A 16,112-nucleotide genomic window follows, 5' to 3' on the forward strand; every position below is an offset into this window, starting at 1 on the left:
AAGAAGGAACATGTGATTGAAATTTAAATAATACAATTAGGTGAAGAGCCAGAGGCATATCTTAGATCAACAGACACTTTTATTTTACTTTGGGCTATATTCAATGACCCTTCTGCATCCATGGGGATTCTTTTTATACAAATCTCCTTACATTAACTGCTTCTACCCTTGCTTTTTGAGACCTGAGATGAGGTCAACTGCTTATCACTGACTAGCCAGGATCATTGACTTACTCTTTGATTTTACCTCTGACTCCAATTCAGACTTACAAAAATAAATCTTTCATTGAACTTGCCTAAATAAACCAGCTTAAATATGTCATTTCTTGTATTTTGGGATCATGTCTACAACTTGTTTGGGATTTGTGAATGATTCTCACTAAATTTTAGGTTTGAAATTTTTACATCTTTTTAACTCTGTTCTTAGTTTTGATTAACCAAATTCTATATTAAATTATTGATTATTAAACACATTGCACTTATTTATTTTTATTTAATTATACATTCTTTAAATTTAGGTTCTGTTTTTATGTTCTCTCTCTACTCAAATTTCCTTTTCAGAGTAAAGTTTCCTTGTTGAAGACTGTTTACTACAAATTCAACAGAATGATCTATTTTTTTGTTTGAGTGAGACTTTTTGATTTGTTTCTTTCAAATATTTTGTCTGTGTCAAAATTACTGGCTGAGTGATATTCATAATATTCTCTTTTTGTTGTCCTAGTTTTCATGGGGATTAAAAGCAATATTCTCAATCTTAATATATATAGCCTTTTTGTTCAACTAATTCATCTGTCTGGTGTTTATCATCTCAAACCTTAAGTTACTGGCTTCATTGAGTTTTTCTCTTTGATTTCTATTTAAAAAATTTATTTTTCTTACATTTTTTCAGAATTTAAATACTTTTCAATTTATTTTATCAGTTCTTCTTTCCCTTTTCTTTCTGTTTCTACCTTCATGTGAATTAATTGGTTATGTATTATGACTTCATTTTATCTTATATATTGCCTTATCACTTCTGAAATTTGTTAGTTACTTTAGGATTTACAGCAGGACTCAGAAACTTTTTTTTCTTGAAAAGGGTAATATAGACAATAGTTTAGTCTTTATCAGGCAATAGAAGGCTTTTATTTAAAGTATTTTACAATGTATCTTCAGACAATATTAGCTACTTTTCATGTAGTTTAAGAAGCTCACATAATATACTTCTCTTTTCCCAAGTTTTATGATGTTGTTTCATACATTGTACTTTATGTTAAAAACCGTAAAACCCAGTTTATTTTCTTAAATAATAATTATTTTTTGTTTTCCTAAATTTGCTGTTAGCATTATTCTTCTTTTGTCCAACTCCTGGTTTCCACTTACCGTCCCTTTCCCAAGAATCACCGTCCTACACTACCTGTGAGTGAATGTATGAAAATCATTGTTCCATATACTTATGGATATTTTTTCCTGTTTAATTGTGTCATTTGAGGGTGTAACACCAGTCTCCAACATTCTGTCATAGTCAGAAGAAGTCTGACATTAGTTTTTATTTAATAATCTTTGTTGTTTTTGTCACTAACTCCCACTTTTTTTCATTGTGTCCTCCATTCTCCTAAGGAAAGAATGATCTTTATAAACTACAGATTTGATTATGCTACCATCATACATGTTGGTTAGCATGAAAAATAAAATCCAAATTTAGCCTGGTATACAAGACTCCCCAAGATGTAGTCTGTCCTACACAATAGGACATGGCCACACAACATGGCCTATACAACAAGGAGTATAGAGTAGAGCATACCTGTACTCTAAAGGCCAGCCAGACCTTTTTGGGTTCACCAAACACTCCATGATCCCTCTTGAAGTTTGCTTAACAAACATAGAACTAGAACTCCATTTCTCCACTTTAGTTTTAGTTATGTTTTATATGTATTTTAAGAACAAGCTGAGGCAGCATTTAAGCAACTGTATCATTTCTGAATACCAACTCCCTTTCTCTCTGCTTCTCTGTATCTTATTTGCCTCTTTACTTCCATTAGCCTAGGTAGTCATTGCCGGTCTACATGTCTCACACCTCTGGATTCTGAGCAATTTGTGTAAAGGAAAGTTCTCTTTCATTTCTGTGTCTCAAATATCTGTTCATATCAAATATCTACCTGACAGCTGAATCAAATAGGTTTGTAGGTACCCATGAATGTATGCTGGTGGGCAAATGACTATATTCACCAAGTAATGTGAACTTTAGAAAGACAATGGGGCACTCTTTCTATGATTACCCTGTGTTTAATACGTGCAAAGGTTCAACGCATACCTAAATGATTTTAGAGTACATTTATCTCAAAAGCCACAAGTGTAACACTAACACATTATTGCTTTTTTTTCTGGTTTATTTTTTTCTCATATCATTGCCTCCAAAATTGTCCTTTAACTTATAATGCCAGTAAATGTGGAACACAAATGAAATAATGACTTTTATTCTTTTCTTATTAATGAATTTATTAATCAACTTTATCTTACATTGGTATTATTACTCTGGTTTTATCCATGTTATTAGTACATATTTGGTTGTCTAGACATTTTCATGAATAATTATGAAAACAAACACTTGTGAATTAATAATTACATTAAAAGAAGCATTTAAATGTTACTTAAATATTAATTAATTCTATTGTTTTACTTAATGAATTTTTATTTAGAATGTATAATGTTCCAGACTATTTCAGGCTCTAGGAATAGAACATGAATGTTAATTTTTAGATTCAAATAACTTAGCGGGAAGGTCAGACAATATGCAAGAACAAAATTAAACAAGGTAAAGATTAAGAAATGAAAGTTAACACATTGTATTCAAAATCTAAAGCAAATATATTTAATAGAGAAATTTTTAATGCATTTTTAAAGACTGGAAACAAGACAATGGTGATTCTTACTGCCATTTATTAATTGGTTGGGGGGGACTTCAACACTATATGAGTGTTCCTGATACAGAGAAGAGACAAGTAAATACTAGTAAAAGAGGGTGGTTCCCTGACAAAGGCCACACCTTCAAGCCTAGATACCTGTGGCCTTAAGTGAGAACTGGCATTTCTATTTTGCACCCAAAAAGTCACCTTTTGGCCCACCACACCCCCTATCCTGTACACATATAAACCCTGATCTCCAGGCTCCTGAAGCAGGAGACAAGATGAGCTGATGAATGGCATGGCAGAGAAAGAGAGACGAGAGGAGCATCTGAATGTCAAGAGGAGTTCGACTGGGGACAGTTGGATAATTGGCCCCTGGATGGCCAAACTCCAGGGGAAGATCATCTTCCCACTTCATCCCCTGTCCAGCACCTCATCCATCCCACTGAAAGCCAACCCCATCACCCAATAAAACCCCGCATTCACCATCCCTCAAGTCTGTGTGTGACCCAATTCTTCCAGGTTGCTGAACAAGAACTCTGGATATAGAAAGCTGTCACACTGGCCTTCTTCCCTTGCTGAAAGGCAAAGGCTCCACTGAGCCAGTTAACAGTTAAGCTGACCATGGATGGCAAGGCTAAAAGAGTGTGCTATAACACACACCCACTTGGGTTCCTGCATCTGCCTGTGTGCTCCTCGTTGCATAAGGGGTTTGAACAGTGGCAGTGACCAAACAGATGAACTATACCACTGTCACATGTCCTGTGAGGGGGATCAGGTAACTCTCCCCTTTCACTCCTAAATAAGTTTGAAAAACTTTTTTCATATACAACAGTTTGTTAACACAAAAAAATTTATTATAGATTTGAATACCTGTAAATGATATATTTTTCTGTTTTATTCCAAATACTTACCTTCTAAAATTAAACTGTGACAATATTCCTTAAACTTTATTCATTGGAATATAAGTAACATAAAGATTTGATATGTGCTGTCATCCATTTAAAAATCTATATAATAATTCAAAATTTTTCACTTTTTAACTTTGAATTATATTTTTATTCTATTTCTGCTACTAAATCTTATGCAAATATGCTATACATGTATTTTTATGCTTGAAAATATATTTTAATTACCTTATTCCCTTCCTCCATAACAACAATATGTATATATATTTAAGTAACATTTTTTATTTTGACCTAAAGATCTGAATTTAGTTATTATCTCCCTAAACATGGGAATAATGTGTTATTGGGAACATATCCCATAAAATGTTGGACACAGTTATTAATTTTTCCAATTGGTTTATTTTATAATTAATTAGCCTGTGGATCATTTTTGCTTATTTTTCAAAGAAGACAGATTTAAATGACAATATAAAACCTTTTACATCTTTGTAGATGCATGTAATAAAATAATGTTTGTATGTTGACCCAGATAGTATTACAAGGTATATTTTTATCACAATATCTATTGCTTCAAACCCTTTTAAAATTACATGCTGAAAATCACAAAGTGATCTATAATCAGAATTCTTTAGGTTATCTATAAGTTGATGACTTAAGAATATTTCTCTTATTTTTGCTAAAAAAATGCCAGGTCTTCTTGGCCAAAGTTCTGAAATGGTTGTTCATGTTCTTACAACTTCAGAAACAGTCATATAAGGCTTGGCTTTCCATGGCTCCTTGACCTCAAATCTTACTAATCTTAGGGTTTAGCCACATTGAATTTCTTGTGGTTTGCTCCTTAAACACATTACATGATTCTGTCACCTTAATCGCTTTCACACTCACTCCTCTGTTTTATCCCAGTATTGAAATGTCATCTTTTCAGTGAATACCCTGTCAGTGACTAATAGCTACCCTCCTTATTGTAAATAACCTCCCAACCTTGGCATTCTCACCATTTATTCTGATCTTCCTTTTAAAATCTTCATTATTTACTTATTTGTTACTTATTGTTTGTTTTGTCTATTTCTGGCTAGAATATAAGCTCCACAAAAGCAGGTAGCTGGCCCAAGTTTACACAAACAGCAGGAGAAATCAAGATTCTAAGTTAGACAGTTGAAATCTGGGATCTGTGCTCTTAACTGTAACCTGTGTGACCTCCAGACATGCCCATTCACTTGATGACACTACCAGTTACTTGAATTGTCCCTGTTCAGATCATTTGGAAATTATACTTATAACTAATCACCATTGATTTTCTTCTTTCTCTTCCTCTGCTAAATGAGAAGGTCCTTAAGGACATTTCTATAATCTTAGCTTCTAGTATGATTACAATGTACTATCGCTTGTTAAAATTGTTTTTTAAGGAAATAATTCAATTCTCTAATAGTGAATGTATCATCTACAGAAGGAGATCATTTGTGCTGGTCAGAACATGTGAATAGAGTCCTACAAAGTGACACTTTATTTCTGTCAGAAAAGATCTATTAATTTTATCTTTAACACTTTGCATGACTCTAGGTAAGTCAACTTCATTCTCTGCCATCCACTTCTATTTAGAAAAACATGCTAATCCAGCACAGCTGATGGGAATTTATGTGTTAAGAGGATTAAACTTTTATCACAGAAAATAAAGAAGAAAACATATCTCATTATATTTCTTTTTCTCTCCCTCTGCTTAGCTAAGATCAGAGACAAAGAAGGCCTGAGCAAGCTGTAATAGGACTTCACAAATCTGGGAGAAATGTATCTAATCATTTACAATAATAGTTCTGGTTTTGTATTTGAGTTTAGTAGTGATTTACTTTTTGAATTGTTCTAGCTTTATTTCTGAAAATATGTGCATTTGGTAAATGTTGTTTCTTAGAGTTAAATTGTGCCTAGGGACTTAAGTATATCAACTTTGATCACTTTGAAATGGGCACACATACATGCACACATGCACACACCTCACAATGTGGACTCCGCTGAAAACTAGAAGGACAGCTTTATTCCAGTTGCTGCTCTGCAGGGAGGCACCATCAAAGATCAATGACTTTTTTGGCAAGTGATGTTTAGAGTTTCTAAGGCACAGGAATAAAGGTGGCATTTTGCTAGGCACTTACTATTCATAAAGCAGAAATATGTGAATAATACATTTGTGAACTTTACAGTTTGTTTATACTTTGACATGAAGTGGGTGTGAACTTGTTTTTTCCTATTATGATCACAAGTGGAATTTTTATATGTTATTGATCTCTGACATTGTTTTTGTACTATAGGAGAACACCGTGATCTAGCTTGAGGGTCAAGCCAGCTCCCAGAGAAAGCTATCTGAAAATGGTTTTTTTTTTTTTTTTTTGTCTTGCTCAGTTTTTAATCACCTTGCACCTTTAATCATTCTTGCTTAGGTCTAAAAGAAAGCTACTTTTGAGTATGTTGTCTTTCTCTCACACACACACATACACACACTATGTGTGTGTGTGTCTATATATATATATATGTATCTATATATATCCATATAATGTATTTGTGTGTCTGTTTCTGTATATACATATACCCACATATATGTGTATACACAGATAGATAAATAGACACACACATGTAATTTCAGGCAGTAACATACAAATATATAGATACAGAAATAAATATAGCCCATTTGCTTTTAATAGTGTGAGAAAGTTTTTATCTTTTTTTAAAAAAAAACTTTAAACATTTATTTCAAAATTGATCATGAAAGAATAATTTATTTGGCTATCTGGCATCAAATAAAACATTAAGAAACAATGTCTCATTGTTAGTGGGTCAAGACATCTTGCTGGGTTCTCAGAAAACTGATCAGGAACAAAGTTTGTGTGCTAATACATTACTGAAGAGTATAATTTCAAGAAGGCAGAAATGAGAGAAAAGAAAACTGACGCAAAAAATGAGGGAGAAAAACTCTAGGGAGACTGGATGCTACTTGGCTCAAATACCAGTGACAGCTCAACGACATGGGACTGGCTTCAGAGAATCCCAACAAACTACACACTTAGCTTGCACAAAAACTGTTCAGTTAATGTACAATTAATGTTCCCCATGACAGCTCTTGATGAGCGTACTAATATTTGAATGAACTTTACTTTTCAAATTTAATAACTTTTTAGCGTAAAATTCCCAAAGTTAATACTTTACAAATTAAGATTTTGACATTATGGTTTCAGGTAGCAATGCACTCACAAATGTACTTGATATTGCAGTTTCTAGTCTGAGAATGTCATTATAAGACAAATGTGAATTTTGCTTTTTGTTTTGTGTTTAAGTGGGCTCCAAATACTTTTTTCATATGCATCTGCCAATCAAATTAAATAAAGAGATAACTTCTTCTAGATCCATTCATTATGTCATAAACTTTCACTATTTACACTATAATCATCTTTATTTTGCCCTAAATTAGTAATAGATTTATTTATTAAGTACAGTTTGAATGCAGACTATGAGTTTCAATATGTTTAGAATTTGGTGGAGTGAACAATGCAGAGAAAATAATGGTAACTTGGGTTGGGCTGAAATATATCAGACATTTTCAGTTGCAATTAATAAAAAAAAAAGTTTCTGTTTAAAAGATTTTTACTTATTGCCATTATTTTCAGGATCAAATTATGATTTTAAGCAGGAGATATGTGGACTGCATCTTAAGACAGTCTATGCAAGTAAATAACAGAATCCACCCACTGGATTTTGTTTCCTGTTGGAAAGATGTTCATTCCTGTTTTTTCAAGTTGTTAATCCACAGAGCTAGACCAAAGACTTTTGTGTTTCTCAGCAGAATGGGGGCAAAGGAACAAGACATGAGGTGAGAGGTAGGAGCTACGGTGGGCTGCCAAACAGTCTTGCCAAAGCAAAAGAAAGTCCTGAAGAAAGGAAGGAATGTGGGGAAGGAGGGAGAAAGAAAAGAAAGAATAAAAGAGAAAGAGAAGGAAAGAAAAGGAATAAGAGGAAAGAAAAGAAAAAAGAGCACACTGAATTATGGCATTGGTTGAAATTACCTTGATTATGTGATGAAACTTCTACAAAACCTCAAGCTACCAGTGATTTAACAAGCAGCTTTCAATGTTACAAAATGTTCATTAAGGAAAAATGGTATCCTATAGGATCTAAATTGGTATCTAAGAAGTATGTGATACAAGCCTTTATCATTTCATATTCGTGTTTAAAGTACTTTTTCACTTTTTAGGCCTTGGTTTTCATTTTCCGCTTCTTACTAATATAGCTTATAAACATGTTATATGGATGTTTATAAAATATTTTCATCTTAATACTACCCTTTTCAAACTTTGTTTGGTAGTATCTCATTTCAAACTCCACTGCAAGTACTGAAATTCAGCTTGTACACTGACCACCCAGACCTAGCACAGACTTCACAAGTACTCACCCACCCTCACTTCAAATACTAGATGCAAGTTGGTTCCACAGGCCACCTGCGCTACTGATAGACTGGCTACAGATTCAGAGGTTCCCGTAGTACCCCCCAGGTTTGATAATTTTCTATGATGACCCAAATAAGAAAGTGCTATAATTGGGCCAGACGCGGTGGCTCACGACTGTAATCCCAGCACTTTGGGAGGCCGAGGCGGGTGGATCACGAGGTCAAGAGATCGAGACCATCCTGGTCAACATGGTGAAACCCCGTCTCTACTAAAAATACAAAAAATTAGCTGGGCATGGTGGTGCATGCCTGTAGTCCCAACTACTCAGGAGGCTTAGGCAGGAGAATTGCCTGAACCCAGGAGGTGAAGGTTGTGGTAAGCCAAGATCATGCCATTGCACTCCAGCCTGGGTAACGAGAGCAAAACTCTGCCTCAAAAAAAAAAAAAAAAGAAATGAAAGTGCTATAATTAATGATTATATTTTTTATTAAGGGTACAAATCAGGACAATCATAAAATTGAAGAAAAATGAAGAGGCACATTGGGTGAGGACGGGGAGCAAACACAGAGTTATTTAACTGTCTCATTGCTATGATCTGAATCTTTGTGATTATATTCAATCCAACTGTACAATCCAGACTAATCTTCTGTATTAGTCCATTTTTACACCGCTGATAAAGACATACCTGATACTGGGCAATTTACGAAAGAAAGAGGTTCTACATGGCTGGAAAGGCCTCATAATTATGGCGGAAGGCAAGAAAGAGTAAGTCACGTCTTATGTGAATGGTGGCAGGCCAAAAGAGAGCTTGTTCAGGGAAACTCTTCTTTTTAAAAACATCAGATCTCGTGAGACGTACTCCTTTCATAAGAACAACACTGGAAATACCTGCCCCATGATTCAGTTACCTCCCACCAACTCCTTTCCACAATACATGGGATTTCAAGGTGAGATTTGACTGAGCCAAACCATATCATCTTCCTATTTTAAAATAAATTCATTAGCAACTTTAATTCCCCTTTGTTATGGAACATATTATATTACCATGGAATTACAAGATGGACATCTTTGGGATGCCATTATTCTGCCTGCCACACTACTCAATGTCTTCTCTAGCTTGGGTTGTAATAATTTTATTTGTCCTGAAGAACCAGATTTTTATGCTGTTATCATCTATGGAAACTTAATAAGGGCAAAATGTATATTATCAGTTTTTTGTCACTCCCTACCTTACTTCCAACTTTTTTTGCCAACATCTCTGTTTTGAGTAGGCTAGTCATAGTGGCATCTCTACCTGCAATCTGCTTCTGAGGTGAACTACCTCATCACATCCTCTGCAGAGGGAGCAGTTCCTGTGCTTCTGTTGCTGGCCATGTTTGCTGTATTGCAGCTGCTTGGTATACAGTGAACATCTGACAGCAAGACAATCAGTTTAAATCATGATGGTTCAAGCAATTAAAATAGCCTTCAAATACCTACTGGCCACATCTGACGTAACCAAAAGCCATAATTTTTAGGAGTGAACATTGCTACAAGTTGCAGGCCTTTATATCTTTCTGTGTCTATCGCCTGGTTTATGAATAGTGTGTTAGAAGGATCAGTGTTGTGTGGAATGGTTGTTAGGTTTGATTAAAAGAGATATCTTCTGACTTAGGTTTTTCCTTTTTACTGCTTTGTGGAACAAAAATGTAGTGATGTAACCTTATCAACCATCTGGCACCATGATGTGACCTTGGGAGAGCAACAAGAAAATAACAATACTGGTTCTTTTATGTGCAGCTAACAGTAGATCTGAAAGCCTGCCCACAGTGGTGTGTTGGTAAATGCTCAACCACCAGTTCCTGAGGCTTAACGACTTGATTTGTAGTGCTTTCTCTTTTATAAGGAGTAAATATTCCTATCATATGGCATATATCACTGAACGTAGAGCTGGGAAGAGATGTACACAATTAGATTATGCAAACCAGTTCTAGAAAACTTTAAAGTGGAAAAAATAAACTTCTATTTTGTTTAAAGTTTATTTTATGTTTTGGATTCTTTCTTGCTCATCATGGCCAGAAATGACCCCAGTTTATTTCTGAGCATTGCTCTGTGAGATGAAGACCAAATGGGGCCATCCAGATTTCTTTTTTATGTACTTCAAACTATAGGTATGGAGAGAGGATCATTGGTTAACAATTGATCATGAATGAAACTATGCAGTAAGTCATGTAGTGACCGAGTGGCTCTATAATGTTAATAAAGAGACCTGTAATACACCAGCAAACTCCTGCAAGTGCAGCAACCATGAGACTAACTGGCTTCAAGCACAGCCTTGGAACATGAATGGTGTTGATTTCCGTCAGATTCTAGTCTTTCTTACTATTTCTGTTTTCATTACTTTCTATTGTTTTTTTGTTTTCTATTTCATTAGTTTCCAATCTTATCTTTATTATTTCCTTCCTTCTGCTTTCTTTAGGTTTAATTTGCTATTCCTTTACAAGTTTCTTAAAGTAAAAGCTCAAGTTTCTTATTTAAGACTTTTTTTTCTATGTTGGGTTTTAAAGCTATAAAACTTTCCCTTAGCATTACTTTAGCTGCATTTCATAAATGTTGATATGTTGTCATACAATTTTCATTCAGTTCAGAATAGTTTTAATTTCTAAACTTATTTCTTCTTTGACATGTTATTTAGCAATATATTTTCTAATATCTACATGCTTAGATAATTCCCCAAATTCTTTTTAATTTCTAATTGTTTTCCCTCAGGATTGAAGAACATGCTTTGGGCAATTTCAATACTTTTAAATTTATGGAGGCTTGCTTTATTGCCAAGCATATGGTATCTCCTGTAAAATATTCCTGTTGTGGCCGAAAATAATATGTATCTTACTCTCATTGGATAGTGTGTTCTGTAGATAGCAGCTAGGTCAACTTATTTGAGAGTGTCACTCAAGTGTTCTATGTTCTTGATGAATTTCCTTCGTTCCGTCCCTCCTTCCCTCCCTCCCTTCTTCCCTCCCGGATGGAGTTTTGCTCTTGTCACACAGGCTAGAGTGCAGTGGCACAATTTTGGCTCACAGCAACCTGTGACTACCAGGTTCAAGTGATTTTCCTGCCTCAGCCTCTGAGTAACTGGGATTACAAGAGCCTGCCACCACAACTGGCTAATTTTTGTATTTTTCATAGAGATAGGGTTTCACTATTTTGGCCAGGCTGGCCTGAAACTTCTAACCTCAGATGATCCACTTGCCTCAGTCTCCCAAAGTGGGATTACAGGTGTGAGCCACTGCGCCTATAATTTTAAAAATTTAGAAATTGCTAATTTTCTCTGTAGTAATGCTGTTAAATATTTATAGTGAGATAGTGAAGTCCCCAAAATTGGTATTAAATTGTCTATTTCTTCTTTTGAATAGTGTCAGTTTTTGCATTATGTTTTTGGAGCAGTGTTGGTAGTTGCATATACATTTATAATTATTATATTTTTCTGATTGGCACTTATGATTATGAAGTTTCCTCTTTGTCTCTATAATTATTTCTTATTGTAGAGTCTATTTTATTTGACATTTATTTAGCCTTTCCAGTTCTTATTATGGCAACTTTTTTGTACGTTATCATTTTCTATCCTGTTACTTGCAATCTATTTATGTTTATGAATCTAAATGTTGTTTTTTATAGAAAGCATACATTTGGAGACTTTAAAAATCCAGTTTGTTTATTTCCCTCTTTTGATAGGTGTGTTTGATCCATTCATATGAAATTTAATATGAATTTAATTAATATCTACTTTTAGGTGTTATGACTAAATTTAAATTTGTAATTTGCAATTTGTTTTCTATACATCTTACATTTTTTGTTACTGTGTCTTCCATCCTGTTTATTGTGTGAAACAAATATATTTTAGTGTATCTTGTCAGTTACTCTGATGAATTTTTAAAGAGTATTTTTATTTTTTTTCAAAACTCTACATTCTAGACACCTATTTCATGTTCTTCCTGAATCCAGAGGTTTATATGCCTTTGGTCTCATAAAGTTTACTCCTTTTTTCTATGTAATTAAATTTGGTGACTTTTATTTGTAATTAAAGGTTCCTAACTAATATAATGGTTTGTATATTTAACTAAGTACTTATTAAAACTGTGTGATACATCATTCCACATCTTCTCTTTTTTATCTTAACTTTCTTTTCTGTTTTTCTTGCATCTACCTCTGCATATTGTTTTTTGGGGAATAGTTATCTAGAATGTAGAAGATCAACCAAGCAGCATCTTTTCTTGATTTCTTTTACCCTATTTCTCTTGGTGAATTAGGTCACGTATCTCTACTTCTAAGTCTACAAGGAGAAAAATATATCCTACAGCTCAGAAGCATACATTGGTTAAATTCTACTCATGGCTGTATGTGCTTGGTCTCACACTAGAGATTGACAGATGAAATACAAGAAAGAAAGATCTGCTGAGAGAGAAGGAGAAAGGTTCTAGCTAGGTAGAAAGTTAGGGCTGAGTCCTCAGCAGAATTCATCTTCTAACACAAGAGCAGCCTGAGAGGATCAAGCTGCAAATATGGAAAAGGAAGCCAGGTCTAACAAAAAAACATCTCATGAGTAATCCATGAAGTTTCACATATGCACGACAGGGTTGGGGAGAGGCTCAGTGAGCACATTCCTTCCCATGTTTTGGATATATTCAGATAAGGAAGCTTGTACATGGGGGGCACTGATAAAAAGACCTACCCTGGGCCAGGCACGTTCACTTTGAAGGGTTCCACCTAACTCCTGCACAGTAGGGAGAGATAAGCAACATGGAGTAACAAGCTAAGGGCCCACATGCTCACTAAATGGATGTGGTAGGGACTGCCAGGGATTTGTGCCTTAGCTTTATGTAAATGACACACATAGTTCTGACTCTTTTTACACACCCTATATAAATAGAGCACCACTCCCTACTAGCTCATTTATAAAAACCCATGCCCTTCACTGTAAAAAGGCAACTTTTTTGGGGGGAACTCTCTCTGCAGCAGAGACTTCTCTCTCGTACTTTTGCTTATTAAATTTCTGCTCTAATCTTACCCTTGGTTTGTCTGTGTCTTTGAATTTCTAGGCTGTGAGACAAAGAATTTTGGGTGGCACTCCAGAAGCAAGGCCATTTTACTACCCATAGTATCCCCACTATAGTCATTATGGTAGATGCTGTAATGCAACCACAAGTTATAAAATGCCATCTCAGCTATCAAAAAAGTCAGAGATAGATCTTAGATTATATACATTGTACATATGATCTAAAATTATATATATGCTGTAATTTTAAATAACTTTTAAAATACTAGGTATGGCATAAAAGCTAAAAAGACTATCAAACATATGTTAAGTATAGGTCAATTTCAGATAAGAAAAGCTGAAGTATAATATATGACATTTAAAATAACAGAATTGCTTCTCTGACAAAACACCAAAGACCGGGATGACACTGGTACAACTGGGAAGCCCGGAGGCCCTGGAGGCCCTGGGATGGGGAACTGTGATGGCTTCCCCTGAGCCTTTGTCAGTGGCATCTGGGGCTGGGTTTGCCTCAGTGATCGGGACTGGCGCAGAAGCTGAAGCTCTTGAGTTCAAGGAGGCAAGGCTGAGGATAAGGAGTCGATGCTGTTAGTCAAGCTGGGCCACCTGGTCAAGGACATAAAGAGCAAGTCCCTGGAGGAGATCTGCTTCTTCTCTCTACCAATCAAGGAGTCTGAGATCATTGACCTTTTCCTGGTGGCCTCCCTCAAGGATGAGGTTTTGAAGATTATACCTGTGCTGGCCAGCACACCAGGCATTTATTGCCATCTAGGACTACAATGGCCACATCCATCTGGGTGTTAAATGCTCCAAGGAGGTGGCCACTGCCATCCAAGGGACCATCATCCTGGCCAAGCTCTACATTGTCCCTGTGCACAGGGGCTACTGGGGGAACAGGATTGGCAAGCCCCACACTGTCCCTTGCAAGGTGACAGGCCACTGCAGCTCTGTACTGGTGTGCCTCATCTCTACACCCAGCAGCACTGGCATTGTCTCAGCCCCAGTGCCCAAGAGGCTGCTGCTAATGGACTGTATTGATGACTGCTACATCTCAGCCAGGGGTTGCACTGCCATCTTGGGCAACTTCACCAAGGCCACCTTTTATTCCATCTCCAACACTTACAGCTACCTGACCCTAGCCTCTGGAAGGAAAGTGTATTCACCAAGTCTCCTTAGCAGGAATTCATTGACCATCTTGTCAAGACCCACACCAGTCTCTGAGGAGAGGACTGAGGTTCCCGCTATGGCTACAACATAGGGATTATACACAAAAAATAAAATGAATTAAGCCTGTTAAAAATAATAAAATGGCTGCATAGTATTCTGTGGTATATATGTGCCACATTTTCTTTATCCACTCTATCATGGATGGGCATTTCTTTATCCAGTCTATCATGGATGTTCCAAGCCTTTGCTGTTGTGAACAGTGCTGTAACAAACATATGTGTGCATGTGTCTTTATAGTAGAATGATTTATAACTCTTTGGGTATATACCCAGTAAAGGGATTGCTGGGTCTAATGGTATTTCTGGTTCTAGATACTTGAGGAATCGCCACACTGTCTTCCACAATGGTTTACCTAATGTACACTCCCACTAGCAGTGTAAAAGCATTCCTATTTCTCCACATCCACTCCAGCATCTGACTTTTTAATGAGTCCATGTCCTTTGCAGGGACATGGATAAAGCTGGAAACCATCATTCTCAGCAAACTAACACAGGAACAGAAAACCAAACAGTGCATGCTCTCACTCATAAGTGGAAGTTGAACAATGAGAACATATGGACACAGAGAGGGGACCATCATGGGGTGGGAAGCAATGGGAGAGATAGCATTAGGAGAAATACCTAAAGTAGATGATGGGTTGATAGGTGCAGCAAACCACCATAGCAGGTGTATACCTATATAACAAACCTGCACATTCTGCACATGTTTCCCATAACTTAAAGTATAAAATAATAAAAATTTTAAAATACCGAAATTAACAAATACATAAAAGAAGGATAGCTCATGGTATGTGAAATCTGGGTAGCAAATCAGTGCCAGAGATACATTCTGGAAAAAAATGTTTTATACAATTTTAATCACTCCAAAAAAGAGAATCCAGCTTGCTTTTCTGCCATGAATCACTGAGGCTGGCCATAAAATTCCAGTGCTAAGTATTACTTTCCTCTAGAATATCTCCTTTTATGTAGTATATTATTTACTGTTTTCAATCACTGTGCTTCTTTTTTCCTCTTATAGAGAATTATTTGCATGAAAGATAGATTTGCTCACATTTTATTCCAATCCATGGCTTTGACTATTTTACCTTAATTATAGTCTTGTTTCTTTCTTGCAGGCCTTAAAGACGTAAGTCCTTATGGTTATAATTAAATCCTGCTGCTGATAAAAGTCTTATGTGCTCCCATGGTCCTATTTAAATAACTCATTTCTAGAATTTCCTTGGTGTAGTAGCTAGGCTCTTTAAAAAAATCGGGGAGGAGAGGGCTTTATTAGTATTATTTGTGAAGAATAGTTCCTCCTGGTTTTACATATATATAAAATGAAAAAAGATATTAAGAATTTATCATGTGAATAGAACTATGAAATGGGTAAAGAGCTCAGCTGCACTTGAAAACCTTTTAATGCACTTCATTTTGGAGAAAGCTTTCTCAGACTCCAGCAGAAGTAGCATCTGCAGGCTTTTGCTATGATCATACTTATTCCTAGTCATTTTTATTCTGTAGCAAATAGGCTCAATCACATTAACCACCTAGTTATACAGCATTAATAATTTATATAATGACATTGAAATCTACTATTAATCTCAGAAAGCACCAGGATATTGTCAAGTTATATAAAACTGGAATGCATTT

General features: G+C 35.6%; 1 pseudogene; it reads left to right on the forward strand.

Moving 5' to 3' along the window:
- The first annotated feature begins 8,964 nt into the window (after positions 1-8,964).
- LOC144577920 (small ribosomal subunit protein uS5 pseudogene) lies at positions 8,965-14,475 on the forward strand (annotated as a pseudogene).
- Positions 14,476-16,112: the final 1,637 nt, after the last annotated feature.

This window comes from Callithrix jacchus, chromosome 10, assembly GCF_049354715.1.
Source record: "Callithrix jacchus isolate 240 chromosome 10, calJac240_pri, whole genome shotgun sequence".
Taxonomy (NCBI): Eukaryota; Metazoa; Chordata; class Mammalia; order Primates; family Cebidae; genus Callithrix; species Callithrix jacchus.